The sequence below is a fragment of the Bufo gargarizans genome, chromosome 2, assembly GCF_014858855.1.
Source record: "Bufo gargarizans isolate SCDJY-AF-19 chromosome 2, ASM1485885v1, whole genome shotgun sequence".
NCBI classification, from domain to species: Eukaryota; Metazoa; Chordata; class Amphibia; order Anura; family Bufonidae; genus Bufo; species Bufo gargarizans.
In genome coordinates, this window is record NC_058081.1 from 52,020,328 (window position 1) to 52,035,502 (window position 15,175).

At 43.9% G+C, this 15,175-nt stretch overlaps 1 pseudogene; it reads left to right on the forward strand.

Annotated features, from left to right (window-relative positions):
• The first annotated feature begins 301 nt into the window (after positions 1–301).
• On the forward strand, positions 302–14,591 carry LOC122929358 (annotated as a pseudogene).
• Positions 14,592–15,175: the final 584 nt, after the last annotated feature.

The following is a 15,175-nucleotide window of genomic DNA, read 5'->3' on the forward strand; positions in this document are numbered from 1 at the left end:
AATATAACTACTATAATAGTGCTCTTAGGAATAGGAATATAACTGCTATAATACTGGAATTTTAGGTACATGAATAGAAGTTTGACAATACCTACATTTGTACACAGACATGCGGTATATGTTATGAGTAGTAGGTGTGGTCTGTCAAGAGCAGTGATACTGGTGACAGCTGTGTATGGCACTGAGGGTCAGGGGGCGTCACAGGGAAATGTCTTCGGGAACAGGAGATTCATTTCTTTCTGTTGTGGGAGACACTGTGTCCTGACGTTAGATAACGTACTCCCCTCTCCTGTTCTTGCTCCTTCTCCATGTCCTGTATTACGGTTCTATATTGCTGGATGTGAAACTGACAATCTAGTCATGGGTTGGGGGTTGAGATCCTTCTTCTTGCTTCCACTTCTGATCTGTGAGTCAATCCCTCTGTCTGTCTATGTATAGAGCTGGCAGCGTGCTGTGGTTCTCCTGTGTTTTTCAGTTCGCTGTCTGCTGTGTGCACCACATGTGGTCGGAGGGCGTCCAACTTCTAGTATAGTGCACCATACATGAGGAAATGTTATCTTCAGAGAAGGCCATGCAAAGCAAATAGCTGAATCTAGTTTCTGCCATCATTCATGATCTTCTAGGCATGTACAGTATTATCAGCGCAAGCAATCAGTTGTCCAAACTGTACCACCTGGACCTTGATTCCTGTAGCTATGGGCCATCCCTATGACTAGCTGGTCCAAAAGATACCACATAACCAGCTATTATTGGTGCTATCAGTCTTAGCTTGTTTTCCCTGAAGTATCAGACAAACCCCAGTAGAAGAACCCTATAGAAGATATTGTGACATTGTTTTAGGGTTGTCCTCCTACTTTTAACGTTAATCTTTCTTAATGAAGTGATCCGTTTTAGTCAATGGTCAAATTAGAAATTCTTCCAAGACAAGCTACTGGGATCTCAAATGTCTTGTCTAGTGAAATCAGTGGATCCAACAGCCAAGAATCATGATGGAACTAATAAATCTAATCATTACAGAGGGGTCCCTATGGTGGGATGCTCCAGACTTTTAGTCCATTTTGGACAATAGTCAAAATAAATGTCTACTGAGATCAACCGTATGAGTAAGTATTATGGTCAAGTACCTTAATATCCATGTCCAATAAAAAATAGTGAGTCCAACACAACCAAGAACCACGGCTGATGTTTCAAATCTATCCACTAAAAAGAGCAGATCCTATGGCGGGATACTTTCCATAATGGACCCACCCTATTATAGCTAGTCGTTCAGACATTTACTGGTCAGGATACTGTAAACCCTTGGCCTATTTACGACAGTAGTGAAGGTTCAAGTCCTCAAAGACAAGCTGCTGAGATTTTCGTTCAGTAGCTATTATGATCAGAGGAACCTCAATGCCCATGTTCATTGATTTCATTGGGTCCAACAGGAATCATGATGGAGCTCCCAAATCTGACCATGGTATGATACATTCCATAATGGACAATTCCAGTAGTAGCTACTCATTCAGACATCTAGTTATTCAAATAGTCGGAACCCTATATAAATTTTGCTCAATGATCAAACTTCAGGTCCCTCACAAACAAGCTACTGAGAACTTTGATGAGTATCTACTATGGCAGTAACTCAATGTTCAACCAAGAACCACCCTTGATCCCGAATCTATCCATAAAAGAAGGGTCCCCTATTATGTCCATAATAGACTATTTCTAAAATAGCTAGTCAGGTACATATCTATAATTTAGATAGTCCAAACCCTTGTTCCCTTTTGGACAGTGGTCAATCTTCATGTCTCCCAAGGATCTTTTATGCATAAACTGTAAGACTTATAGGGAACCTATCACCAGGATGTTGTGTATATAGCTGAGGACATGGGCTGCTAGATGGCTGCTAGCACATCCACAATACCCAGTCCCCATAGCTCTGTGTGCTTTTATTGTGTCAAAAAAACGATGCTTGAGAGATGAGTCCAGCGTTCTCTGACTCTGAGTCCAGCCACGCCCACTGTGAAGGAGCCCAGCACCGCCCCGCATCCTCCGAATCTCCTCCTTGCTCCCCGACATCAGAAAGCTAGAGTGCCGTAATCTCGCAATGCGCGAGCTAGCGCATGCGCAGTTTGTTCCCTGAAGCTGATGCCAGCACAGGGAAGGAACACTATGACGACACTGCGCATGCGCTAGCTCGCGCATTGCAAGATTACGGTGCTCTAGCTTTCTGACGTCGGGGAGCAAGGAGGAGAATCTGAGGATGCGGGGCGGTGCTGGGCTCCTTCACGCTGGACTTATCTCAGGGACAGGACTCATCTAAGGTTCATTTGCATATGAATCAAATCGTTTTTTTTACACAATAAAAGCACACAGAGCTATGGGGACTGGATATTGCGGATGTGCTAGCGGCCATCTAGCAACCCATGTCCTCAGCTCTATACACAAAATCCTGGTGACAGGTTCCCTTTAAATAAAAATTAATTTGTATAATGGCTGTGCTTCTTTGTACAATCATAACTGTGAAGAAACAGGTCTTCCCTAATGTCTTTCTCAGCCTAACTATTCCCCTCTTCGGCTGCACAGTTAGATATATTTCTCTCACAAGCACGGGTGCCTCCCTTCTGTGGAATCTGCCAGCTCTGTACTGCTATGGCGTCCTTTTCCTTACTTCCCACTATGTTTTCAGCTCCGTGGCTCACGGGACAGATAAGGAGGGGAAGCCCACTTACAAAAAGGCAGAAGGCTCCTGTGATCTTCAGAAGCAGTTCTTTTATTGGGCTCACAATTTCAGGTAGCTTTGACATGCTCCCACTTTCTCTCTGCCGCCTTCTGTGTCCGTTGCAAGGGATAGACTGCCAATTAGGTGGAACCAGAGTTGCCAACCAGAATTTTTCTTTTTTTCTGGACAACTTATCCCAAAATCACGGACAGCCAACATTTTTTATGGATGAATTGGAAAACCATAATGAATGATAAAGATGATAAGTAATCCAGGACTATAGCTCAATATACTGATAAGAACTCATCACCAGCATTTACTGTGAGCTGAAAAATGATAACTACCACCAAAATTATAGTCAGGTACCACCAGCCTCAACAAAATCACGGACACATCTAATTTTTTCACGGACACAGGTCTCACTAGCGTTCTATACAGCGGTATCACAATCTCTCCCTCTCTACTGGTTATACCTCTAGAGATACAGCCAAGCATCCTACTTGTTTTCCCTGCTGCCTGTCCACACTGTGCACTCATTTGAAGCTGTCTGATATCAGAACACCTAAATCCTTCTCTTCTGAAGTCCTCGATAACAAGGAGCTGCCAATACAATACTCAGACTGTGGGTTCCTTCTCCCCAAGTGCATTATTTTCCATTTGGAAACATTGAACTGCAGTTTCCATTATTTGGACCATTTATCCAGAGAAGCTAAATCTTTTTCTATGTTACTAATGCCTTCAGGAATATCAACCCTATTACACACCTTTGTGTCATCGGCAAACAGGCAAACCTTACCTATCAAACCTTCTCCTAAGTCGCCTACAAAGATAATTTAAAAAATTGGACCCAGGATGGACCCTTGAGGTACACCACGTGTGACTTATCTCTCCTCATTATAGTTACCCATTCAGACATCTAGTAATGTTGATACTCTAAACCCTCTATAAAATTTAGTCAATGGTTAAACTTCAGGTCTGTAAAAGACAGGGTGCCAAGTTCTTTGATGAGTAGCTAATATGATGGTAACTCAGTGTCCATGTCCTTTCAAATCACTGGGTCCAACATAACCAAGAATCATAATGGAGCTCAAAGAGGGGTCCTTATGGTGGGATCCATTCAATAAGAGCTACTCATTCAGATGTCCTATAATTGGGATGCTCTGAACCTTCAATCTAGTTTCAACAATAGTTATACATCAAGTCTCCCAAGGTTAGGCTACTGAGAGTTAGTTACTAGTGGTTACTGGATCTGGGGGACAATCAATACCCATGATCCAACACAGCCAAGAACCATGATGAAGCTGCCAAATCTAACCATCAAAGAGGGGTCCCTATGGTGGTATTCTCTCCATGATAGACAACCCCTATAATAACTACTTACATCCAGTAACTGGGATACTGCAATGCACCATGTTGAACAGTAGAGAATCTCCATCTAAACATAGAAGAAGGACAATTCAAGAATACAAGTTCCTTGTAGTATATTTCTACCAGTTGTCTTTTCTGCTTTTCCCAGGTTCATTGGCCAGCGAGGAGGCTAAGCTTATAGGAGACCTCTTCTCTAACTATGATAAACAAACCCGTCCAGTGAAGTCTATCAATGACATTGTTCAAGTGAATCTGAAACTCACGTTGACCAACTTAATCTCCCTGGTAAGTGTTCTTCATGAGTCAATCCATGCCCTGACCAGTTCTGTGTGGTAACACATAGTCCCCATTCATTCATTTATTTTGGCAGAAAGAACGAGAAGAGACCCTGACGACCAACGTGTGGATATTAATCGTGAGTAACATAATGCATCTGGTGAAAGGAGAACTCTGATAATCTGACAAAGTGGAGTTCAATGAGACTGTTGGCAGAACATTTTATGTTGGGCTTTTTTACTACTTCTTGGTCCTAAAAAGTTAACATCTTCCTGTGCCATCCTAGTATCCAGAATATCTGATAATCCAGCACTTATGCCATTTGAAAGGAATTTTACTGTATATAATTTAGTGTTACTTCTTAGCTCAAGAGATGTTCTCTTGGTTTGTTGAAGATGTGCTCGGTCAATGTGTTGAGTTTTTAACATACTAGTCGAAACCCATAAATGGTTACCAGATAGAGCACCATACCCATGCACCTTGCCTAGCACTGCAACTCAGACTTATTCACAAGAGATGCAGTACCTGGCACAGCCAAGTGTATGGAGCTGTGCCTGATAACAATTGAAAGGGAGTCTATGGTCCTTTTATTCAACTCATTGACAAGGTTGCCAGGAGTCAGACCCTTGCCAATTAGCCCATTGTAAGGACAGGCCATCAATATTATAGTCCAGAAAACTAAGTTACATGAACTTTAGTGCCTTAAGCTTTATGGCATATCAGCAATTATGATTCCAGAGAATGCGATAGCCCATTTCCGGTTCCCATCATTTCCCTAAATAAAGAGTGACTGGACATGTATGGCCTCCTCTTTGCTGGTAATGGGCAACACAGAGACGTAGATATAGGTGAAGAGGCAGCAGTTGCATCCAAAACCTTTTACCTTAGGATACCTAAAGGCCTCTTTGCCATAAAATACTCATGATTGTCTGATATGGGAAGGGGGAGGGGGGTTGGAATTACAGATTTTGCATTGAGGCCCAGGAGCTTAGTTGAATCAATGGGGTATCTGTGGTTAGACCCCGTTAGATAAAACTTTTAGCCCAGCTTAGTAGCCATAAAAACTCATTGGAAGACAAAGATCTGAATACTTAAAGTGCATCTCCAGTTGTGCTTGAAAGTCCAGCTCCTTAGACATTCAGGCAACTGAGACCTGGGCTCATGTACTGTATGCAGGGTCTTCACAACCATCAGACCTGTCTAATTGTTCTAATCTCTTGAAGACATGGGACGATTACCGGCTGACCTGGAATTAATCTGATTATGGCGGCGTTGGAATTGTGCGCGTTCCATATTACATGGTGTGGCTTCCCGATATAGTCCTGGAGAACAAGTAAGTTAGAAGATAGAAACTTGTCCTCCATCTTACAATTTGTTACTCCCACTACTGGGTAACCCATTCCCACTCCTATGCTGTCTTTTAGTATCGATGGTCAGTTTGATGTGGCGTACTATGCCAATGTGCTCGTGTACAGCACCGGATATATGTATTGGCTTCCACCAGCCATCTTCAGGAGTACATGCAGTGTTGACGTCACTTACTTCCCATTTGATTGGCAGAATTGCTCACTGGTGTTCAGGTGAAGAAATCTATGACTCTTAACTTCCTTGCCACCATAATGATAAGATTACCTACATCTCTACATTTACCACTTCAGCTTGACTTTCCTGTAGGTTAGGTCACTGTCCAAAGTTAGATAGATGGTTCCTGGACCTGCCCTGACCTCCTAACTTAGGAACTCAAGTGTTGATAAGGATGGAAGATTCCTTTAAGAGTGAGGTACAGGAATACCATTGTTTCATGTTTTTTTTTGTTTTTTTCAGGTCTAAAACCTACAATGCGAATGAGGTTGACCTTCAGTTAGCCCTTGATGATGAAACACAGAACATGATAGAATGGGTGGACATTGACCCTGAGGCATTTACAGGTGATTCGAGGTGGATTTGTTGTAACCCCTCCTGGTGACCCTTTAGTTATGTCCTGATGCAATGCCTAAAAGAGACCCCTAGACCCTGGTTCTAGAAGCAGACCTCAATGGTGTACATCCAACAAGTTTGCTCTTTGTAGATGTCCTTCTACACGTACAATAGAGTCTCAGAAAGTTTTTTTTATTTTTTATAAAACCTCAAGATGTGACTACCTCACAGAAGACTGTGGAGAAGTGAGGAACCGCACTCTCGAATTTTGATACCGGTGCCAATCAAGGGCTTATTAGGCCGTATCCAGATAATTAAATATTGAGGCACTCAGTCTGGAACTTATGCAAATAAAGTAATTTTTATTCTTTCATTTTTTCTATGCCATCCATAGGCCCGTTATATGTTAAAGGGTAACAGATTAATTTCTGACCAGACGTTTCGGTCCTGGTAGACCTTCATCAGTGGTCATGTTATCTGTGAAGAGTATGGGTTCTGCCTGGGCGCTGGATGCAACCTTGCGCCCAGGCAGAACCCATACTCTTCACAGATAACATGACCACTGATGAAGGTCTACCAGGACCGAAACGTCTGGTCAGAAATTAATCTGTTACCCTTTAACATATAACGGGCCTATGGATGGCATAGAAAAAATGAAAGAATAAAAATTACTTTATTTGCATAAGTTCCAGACTGAGTGCCTCAATATTTAATTACCTCACAGAAGACGTCTTAGGCCAGGGCTGGTTCCTGTGCATTTAAAACTTGATGACGGACTTTCAGATGATCTCTGCAATGGTTTCCCCCAAAAAGTTGAATCACACTCTAGGTACCAATGCCTTGTTCTCTCACCAACATGCAAAGATATGGACTTTTGCATATTAATGCAAGAACAAGTTTCTTTTTCTACTCCGCATATTCAACAACCATACCAGACCCTGACCAGTATGTTCATTCTCCTTTACCTTCTCTGTTTGTTCTTTCCAGAAAATGGAGAGTGGGCAATTAAGCACCGTCCTGCGAAGAAGGTTATAAATAAGGCGTACACTTCCGAGAACCTGGAGTATCAGGAGATTCGCTTCTTCTTGATTATTCAACGAAAACCTCTGTTCTACATCATCAATGTTATTGTTCCTTGTGTCCTCATTTCATCCCTAGCTGTACTGATCTACTTTCTTCCAGCAAAAGGTGAGGTGGACAAAAAAAAAAAAAAGACTGCAAAGAGCAATTCCACCCATAGATGGTAAAAAAGCCATTGGTTGGGTAACGTTAAATGAAGAAGTCCTAGCCCAGGCAGAGCATCTGAACATTTTCTGAAGTATGATGTTGGTATCTGAATTTTATTAGGGGGTGTTTGTTAGACTATTGCTCATAATATTACTGCCCTCCATACTGGTGGGATTGCCTGCGAATGTCCTTTTGTCTTCACCCCCTTCTGTATCCATCTTCTCTAGCTGGAGGTCAGAAGTGCACAGTGTCCATCTCGGTCCTCCTGGCCCAGACTGTGTTTCTGTTCCTAATTGCTAAGAGTGTTCCGGAGACATCGCTCAGCGTCCCGCTCATCGGAAAGTAGGTGACATTGTCTTCTACCCATGTGTTAGAAACATTCTAATTCTACAGAAATACAATGCTTATCTTTCAGATACCTGATCTTTGTAATGCTCGTATCGACGCTCTCAGCTGCGTCATTGTCCTGAATGTATCACTACGGATGCCAAGTACCCACAACCTGACTGCCAAAGTGAAACGCTTGAGAACCTCAATAATGTATAGTACTGATCCATTACCAGGCCTTGAAATATAACTCCAGTCCATATATCAGAAATAGATCATTAGTAAAGGGGTTGTGCAGGATTAGGAAAGCATCCATATTTTTCTAATCTTGGATCACCCCTTTCATTTTTTTTCCAGTTGCTTCAGTTTATTCCCTGGTCGAAATCAGCTCACCCTAGGCCGTCAATATCAGATCAACAGGGGTCCAAACACCGGGACCCCCACTGATCAGCTGTGGCCTCCTCACAGTTCATGGAGCACAATGTCGTGCACTAGATAGTGCTGTCCTTTGCATTGCAGATCAGTCCTAGTCGCTTAAATGAGACTGACCTGCGCCTCGGCCATGTATGATGAAAGAGAGATCACTGGCCTAGGAACAGTGAGCGCCACAGCCGCCTCCGATCTGATATTGCTGAGCTATTCTGAAGATATTAGAATCTCGGAAAACATCCTTAAAGGGTATCTATCAGCAGTTTTGACTATGCTTAACTGCTGAGAGAACTGTTTAGAGGTTGAGTGGAGTAGTGTATGTATTAAGTTTTATTCTGCCAGGTTCCCGCTCCTGTGGAGCTTCACTGTGACGTGTGCCTTGCAGTGAACAACTTCACAGTCCCTACTCTGTGCTGAGTGACAGCTCTAGCATCCAACCAACTGTCACTCAGAGCAGGGGGAGGGGCTGCCAAGGAGCTTAAAGGGGTTATCCCATCATAATGATCACTGTTAAATCTGTTAATGATTTGACAGTGATCATTTTTGTAAATATACTTTATTAACAAATCCCCACCGATTAGGATAAAATTCATCCCCACTTACCTGATTGTTGTGACTCGGTCTCCCCTGGTTACGACCTCCGCTCTTCTCCAAAAGCCGGAAGGTCGCGCTTGCCCAGAAGACTCCTTCTTTTCTCCCGGCCGGTCCGCTCGCTGTTCTGAACGCGCACGCTGCCGCGCATGCGCGACGGTGACTTCTTCCCGGCCAGAATAGTACAGAGCTGCGAACGCGCACGCCGGCTCTGTAGGAATAAGTCACCATTGCGCATGCGCGGCGGCGTGCGCATTCAGTCCAGCGCGCGGCACGGCCGGGAGAAGACTTCAATCAAGATGAAGCCCGCCCCCAGCCAGAATCCAGGAAGTGAACGCGCGGTGGCAGCAGGTAAGTTTAAAAACGCTAAGTGGGATAACCCCTTTAATGCAAAGCAAGCTTCACAATGAAGCTCCGCCTCCTGGGCCCTTGTGCGAGCAGAACCTGGCAGAATAAAACTTTATATTCACACTACTCACGATAGCTCCATAAAAGATATATCTATTCTGCTCTCCCCAGCTGCTGCCTAGTGCTGTTAGCAGTTTAGCATAGTCAAAACTGCTGACAGCGTCCTTTTTTATGGAGGCAATTCAGATGAATAGGGACGGCTTTTGTCTGCTCTGCTAACACATAGTATTTTTGGGCGGGGATGATATTCTGTGACGTCCATATGTCTTAATAGGGTATTTGGACAGGAGATATCTTCATGAAGCAATCCCTTTAAAGTGGCCAGACTACCGTAGACTCCAACAGACAGCTCAGCTGAGCTGGAGTTACTGAGCAGAGCTAAAGAAGAGCCCATCAGGAAGAGGTGTTACCAAAAACATTGATTTACATGTCATGTTTGAGCCCACACTTGGGCATCTGGGCCCTAGACACAAAAACTTGGATAAGCGGTATAAAGGTATAAACAAATGTACTAATGATCTAGAATTTTCTCACGTCAGATGCTTCTGGAGGTGCTTCCACGTTACTTACTCATGGAGATCGCGCCATGTGAGGAGGCAGAGAAGACCCCGCAAGAGAGGAGGAGAAGCTCGCTGGGGATCATGTTAAAGGCTGAGGAGTATATACTAAAGAAGCCACGAAGCGAACTGATGTTCGAGAGGCAGAGAGACAAGCCCGGGATGAGCAGGGGCCACAAAGGTGAGAAGGAACAGGAAGGAAAGGGCTACGGTGGTGAAGAAACGGTAGGTGAGCAAAGATTATAGATGAGTAGGATCAGCAGTCACCACATGGAAGAAGAGGGTCAGAATGAGCAAAGACCACTGGAATTAAGAGGGTGAGGATGAGCAAGGAACACATGGATCGTCAGGTTGAAGATAAGCAGGACTATAATGATGAGGAGGGTTAGGATGACCACAGTGATAAGGAGGTGCAGAATGAACAAGAAACATAAAGATCAAGGGGCTAAGGATGAAAAAGTACCCCAGCGATCAGGAGGCTTAGGATCAGCAGGTACATAGCGATTAGGAGGATGAGAATGAGCAAGGAACACAGCAATGAGGAGGCTCAGGATAAGCAAGGGCCTCAGTGATCAGGAGGCTCAGGATCAGAAGGAACATAGGGATCAAGAGGATCATGATGAGCAATCAAAGCAGGGATCAGGATGTGCAAGGAACACTGTGATCAGAAGGCTCAGGATAAGCATGAACCACGGTGATGAGGAGCCTCATGATGAGCAGAAAACAGAGGCATCAGTAGGCTCAGGATGAAAAGGGACCACATTGATCAGGAGGTTCAAAATAAACAAGGACCCAAAGGCGGACTAGGAACTTAAAGTGGCCCTGGAAAAATACCTAATAGTGGCCCTGTGTTGGAGATGAGTCCAAATTGACAGAAAGTGGGGCAACACAAGTGCGTAGGGCCTACACAAGCCACAAGTACTCAGGGGCAACAGAAGTAGATGGGCCAGCAATACCATAGCGTAGCACTAAATACTGCCCCAGAAGAACCAAATACCACAGAGCAGGAGGGAGTAAGTACTTGATGCTCATAGCATTGTGAGAGCTTCAGAAGGTTATGTACCTGGGAAGCGGCCATGAAGAGGGCTTGGGAGGCCTCCAGGGCATTCGCCCACCGGGAATTTTCCCTGAAGGGTCTATGGCTAGTCTTCCCATGCAAGGACCATAATGATGAGGAGGTCCAAGCTGAGCAGGAAACACAGTGATCAGAAGGTTCAGGATGAGCAAGAAACGCAGTGACAGGAGCCTCAAGATGACCAAGGACCACAAGTATAAGTAGATAAAATATGAGTAGTGTCCAAACAGTCAAATATAATATCAGCCAATTATATAATAACATAGAAGATGTAATAATAACACAGGATATAAAAACACCAAAACGTATTATATTAACAGTAAAGGTCAGAAGTCCTTCAGGAAGCCTACAACTAATATGACGCTTCCATCCCTCATTCCAGGTAATCTATTCGATGCCGATGTGACTACTTTGTACAGAAGCTTGACCCATTGTGCCCCAGAAATCAAGAACTGTGTGGATGCCTGTAACTTCATCACAGCCAGCACAAAGGAGCAAAACGCATCCGGAGCCGTGAGTGTCCTGTTTACTGAGGAGCCACCTATGAGTCTACCCTGTCCACCGCTGCCCCCAGTTTTCAGAAACCATCTATTTCTCTAACAGGAGAGCACTTGCCTTTGGTTTCATTCTAAATGTCTAAGTCCGCCATGCCTTGTCCCTGGTGGCCTTGTGATTTAGTGGAAGCTCCCCACCCAGTCACCTAGTTGCTTAGAGTCCATGTATGATGGTTCAGTGACATCACGTTCATCTGTCACGTGGCCTAGGAGCAGCTCAGCGAGCACAGCCGCTATATAGTGTACGGCGCTGTGCTAGGTTAGCACTGGTGCCTTCTCAAACAGCTGATCGGCGAGGGTCCCGGGTGTCAGACCCCCACAGATCAGATACTGATGACCTATCCTGAGGATAGGTCATCAATATAAAAACTTCTGAAAACCCTTTTAACACCAGACCTGTTGCTGCTTTCCAAAAAGGAATAATTTTTGGGCCACATTGCTCAGAACAAGCTATTTCATGAACACCGACAAACATCTGCCCAAAACAAGGGATAATTTTCGGAAAGTTTTTTAATAAAAAAAAAACTAACAAATCCAACTGTACAGTGTGATTGAAACCGCCGGCGTCCACATGGCTATGTATGTCTGTGTCCCTATGACATTACTAATGCTGTCTTTGCGTTAAAGAGCCTGAAAGGTGTTGGATACAGTCCTAGGAGACCCCATAGGGTCATACATGACTTTTCAGGGCAATCAGAGCACTTTGGATTCGGATCGAATTTATTCTTACGTGAACAGAATCTGCCAACCGATTTGCTAGAATCTGATCTCAAATTAATTTCGAGAAATTCACTCGTCTCTAATGATGACTCTTGTGGACTAGTGGGTTGCTGTTATAGACCTCAGGCACAATGCTGAAGTTTGGACAGGTAAGTGAGGACTAGAACACTAGAACTATTGCTGACTTACCCACTAGTCCACCAGGGATATCAATACTAGATCATTAGAAAAATTACACATCCCATCAGGAAGATTATGAAATCAGGCCACTAGACTACCAGAGATGATACTGGCTAACCCATAATACCGCCAGATATGATACTGGCTAAACCACAATACCACCAGATATGATACTGGCTAACCCACAATACCGCCAGATATGATACTGGCTAACCCACAAGACCACCAGAGATGATACTGACTAACCCACAAAACCACCAGAGATGATACTGGCTAACCCACAAGACCACCAGAGATGATACTGGCTAACCCACAAGACCACCAGAGATGATACTGACTAACCCACAAAACCACCAGAGATGATACTGGCTAACCCACAATACCGCCAGATATGATACTGGCTAACCCACAAGACCACCAGAGATGATACTGACTAACCCACAAAACCACCAGAGATGATACTGGCTAACCCACAAGACCACCAGAGATGATACTGGCTAACCCACAAGACCACCAGAGATGATACTGACTAACCCACAAGACCACCAGAGATGATACTGACCAACCCACAAGACTGCCAAAGATGATACTGGCTGACCCATAATACCACCAGAGATGATACTGGCTAACCCACAAGACCACCAGAGAAGATCCTGGCTAACCCACAAGACCACCAGAGATGATACTGGCTAACCCATAATACCACCAAAGATGATACTGGCTAACCCACAAGACCACCAGAGATGATACTGACTAACCCACAAGACCACCAGAGATGATACTGGCTAACCCACAAGACCACCAGAGATGATACTGGCTAACCCACAAGACCACCAGAGATGAAACTGGCTAACCCACAAGACCACCAGAGATGGCATTTATATAAAATGCATGCAGAAAGTCTTCAGACCCTGTCACTTTTTCTCATTTTGTCATGATACCAAAATTTTGATTCGATTTCGATACCGTCCGAAAAAATAAAACACCAAAAAGTCTGTGTGCATTCCATATTTTATGGAATGTCCCGCCCGTAATAGAGCAGCCCTATCCTATTTTTTGAGGGGGCAAGGTGACAAAAAAAGGCGAATCGCACGGTTGTTTTTCCGTTACGGCGTTCACCGCATAGGAAATATTTTTTGATATTTTAATAGTTCACACTTTTTTTGGGCATGGCGATATGTAATATGTTTATTTTTTATTGTTTGTAAATTTTATATGTAAAATTGTGAAAGGGAGCGATTTTAACTTTTAGTATTTTTGTGTTTTTTTTTACTTTTTATTTACTATTAGCCCCTTGTCCTATTCACTCTAATAAAGCTCTATTAGGGTGAATGGGACTTTACACTCTCCCTGCTGCCCTGTGCATAGAACACACATCCTGGCTGCCATGGTAACAGATCAGAGCCCAATTACACTGATCAGAACGGCCACCAATGATACTAATACTTGGGTGGGGGGCACTGCGCCACCAATGGTTAGAATTTATAATACCGAGGGGGGGGGGGGGTGCACTGCTCCACCAATGAATGTAATTCACACATTAATATAAGTATAGGAGGCAGCGGGTGACGGCGACGGTATCACATACCCGTCCTCACAAACAGGGCATGTGATCCGCCGAACCAGGGATGCACTGTACCAGGGGGACTATGAATTGAGTAGACCATCAGTTACTAACCTCTTCATACCACCATAAATATTATGAATGATGATGCTAGACTACCACATATAACATTGACTTACATGTTAGTTGACTATGATCAGGTTCCTCACAGGCTGCGCCTCTCACTCCTCATGGGCGGGTATAATATACCATATGTAACCTCCTTTTTTATGTTGCAGGAAATGGAGAACTGGGTGATGATTGGGAAGGTCTTGGACGTTCTGTGTTTCTGGGTGGTCCTCCCACTATTTGTGATGGGGACTCTCGCCATCTTTCTTATGGGACATTTCAATAGCGCACCAGATCGTCCTTTTGCCGGTGACAACTGTCTCTATGAACCATAAACTGTGCCAATGGGAATCCGGATCCTGTGCCTCTAGGTGGAGCGAGTGAACACCAGAACATACGTGATAATGTCAACCTCACCCGTGTGGGTGGCCATCATATTGTATCGTATATGGAACCCATAGGTCCCTACACCAGTCAATTCCTCTTGAATTTCTTGTCCTTGGCTTTGTTGGAAGTTCCTAGATTACTCGATGAGCAACATTTGTGTGTGTCCCTTTAAATTAAATAAATTCGATTGTGAATCTTGCATTTTCAAGTTCTCTGCTTCCTATTGGTGAAAACCTGAAAACTGCTTGCAGCTGAGGGTTTGTTACTATTCCATCCGGTACAAACAAACTATCATGACTGGAGAAAAATCTTGAAAACTATGACAAAATGACGTATAACTATAGAAATGTCTGCCATTTAATTTAGAACCAGTAATTCTCCTCGACCCCTGAGATCGGTCTAGGTAACCTACTATGTTCTCCAAAATCAAAATCTCCACACTCATTATACATGCCTGGCAAAGCCAAAACAATCCACAAAATTGGTGTCAATTAGCTAATATCTCCATCTTGAGAAGGTTCCTGTATACAATTCATGCATTACCTCCAGAGGTTTTCACTTGGACTTTCCTGTCTTGGAACATTTCTTGCCTTGTATCTCATGTCTTAGCCTCCATAGCCCAGACTGGAGATGGAGGATCTAAGATACTTAGATCACATCTCAGATACTTAGACTGAATATGAAACTTCAGCCCCCATGGAAAAAGTGACCAGTGAGTGAGGGGCCCAGGAGGGTCAGACTCTGGTGACGTCCCAGAGGGGCCAAGAAATATACTCACTGAGC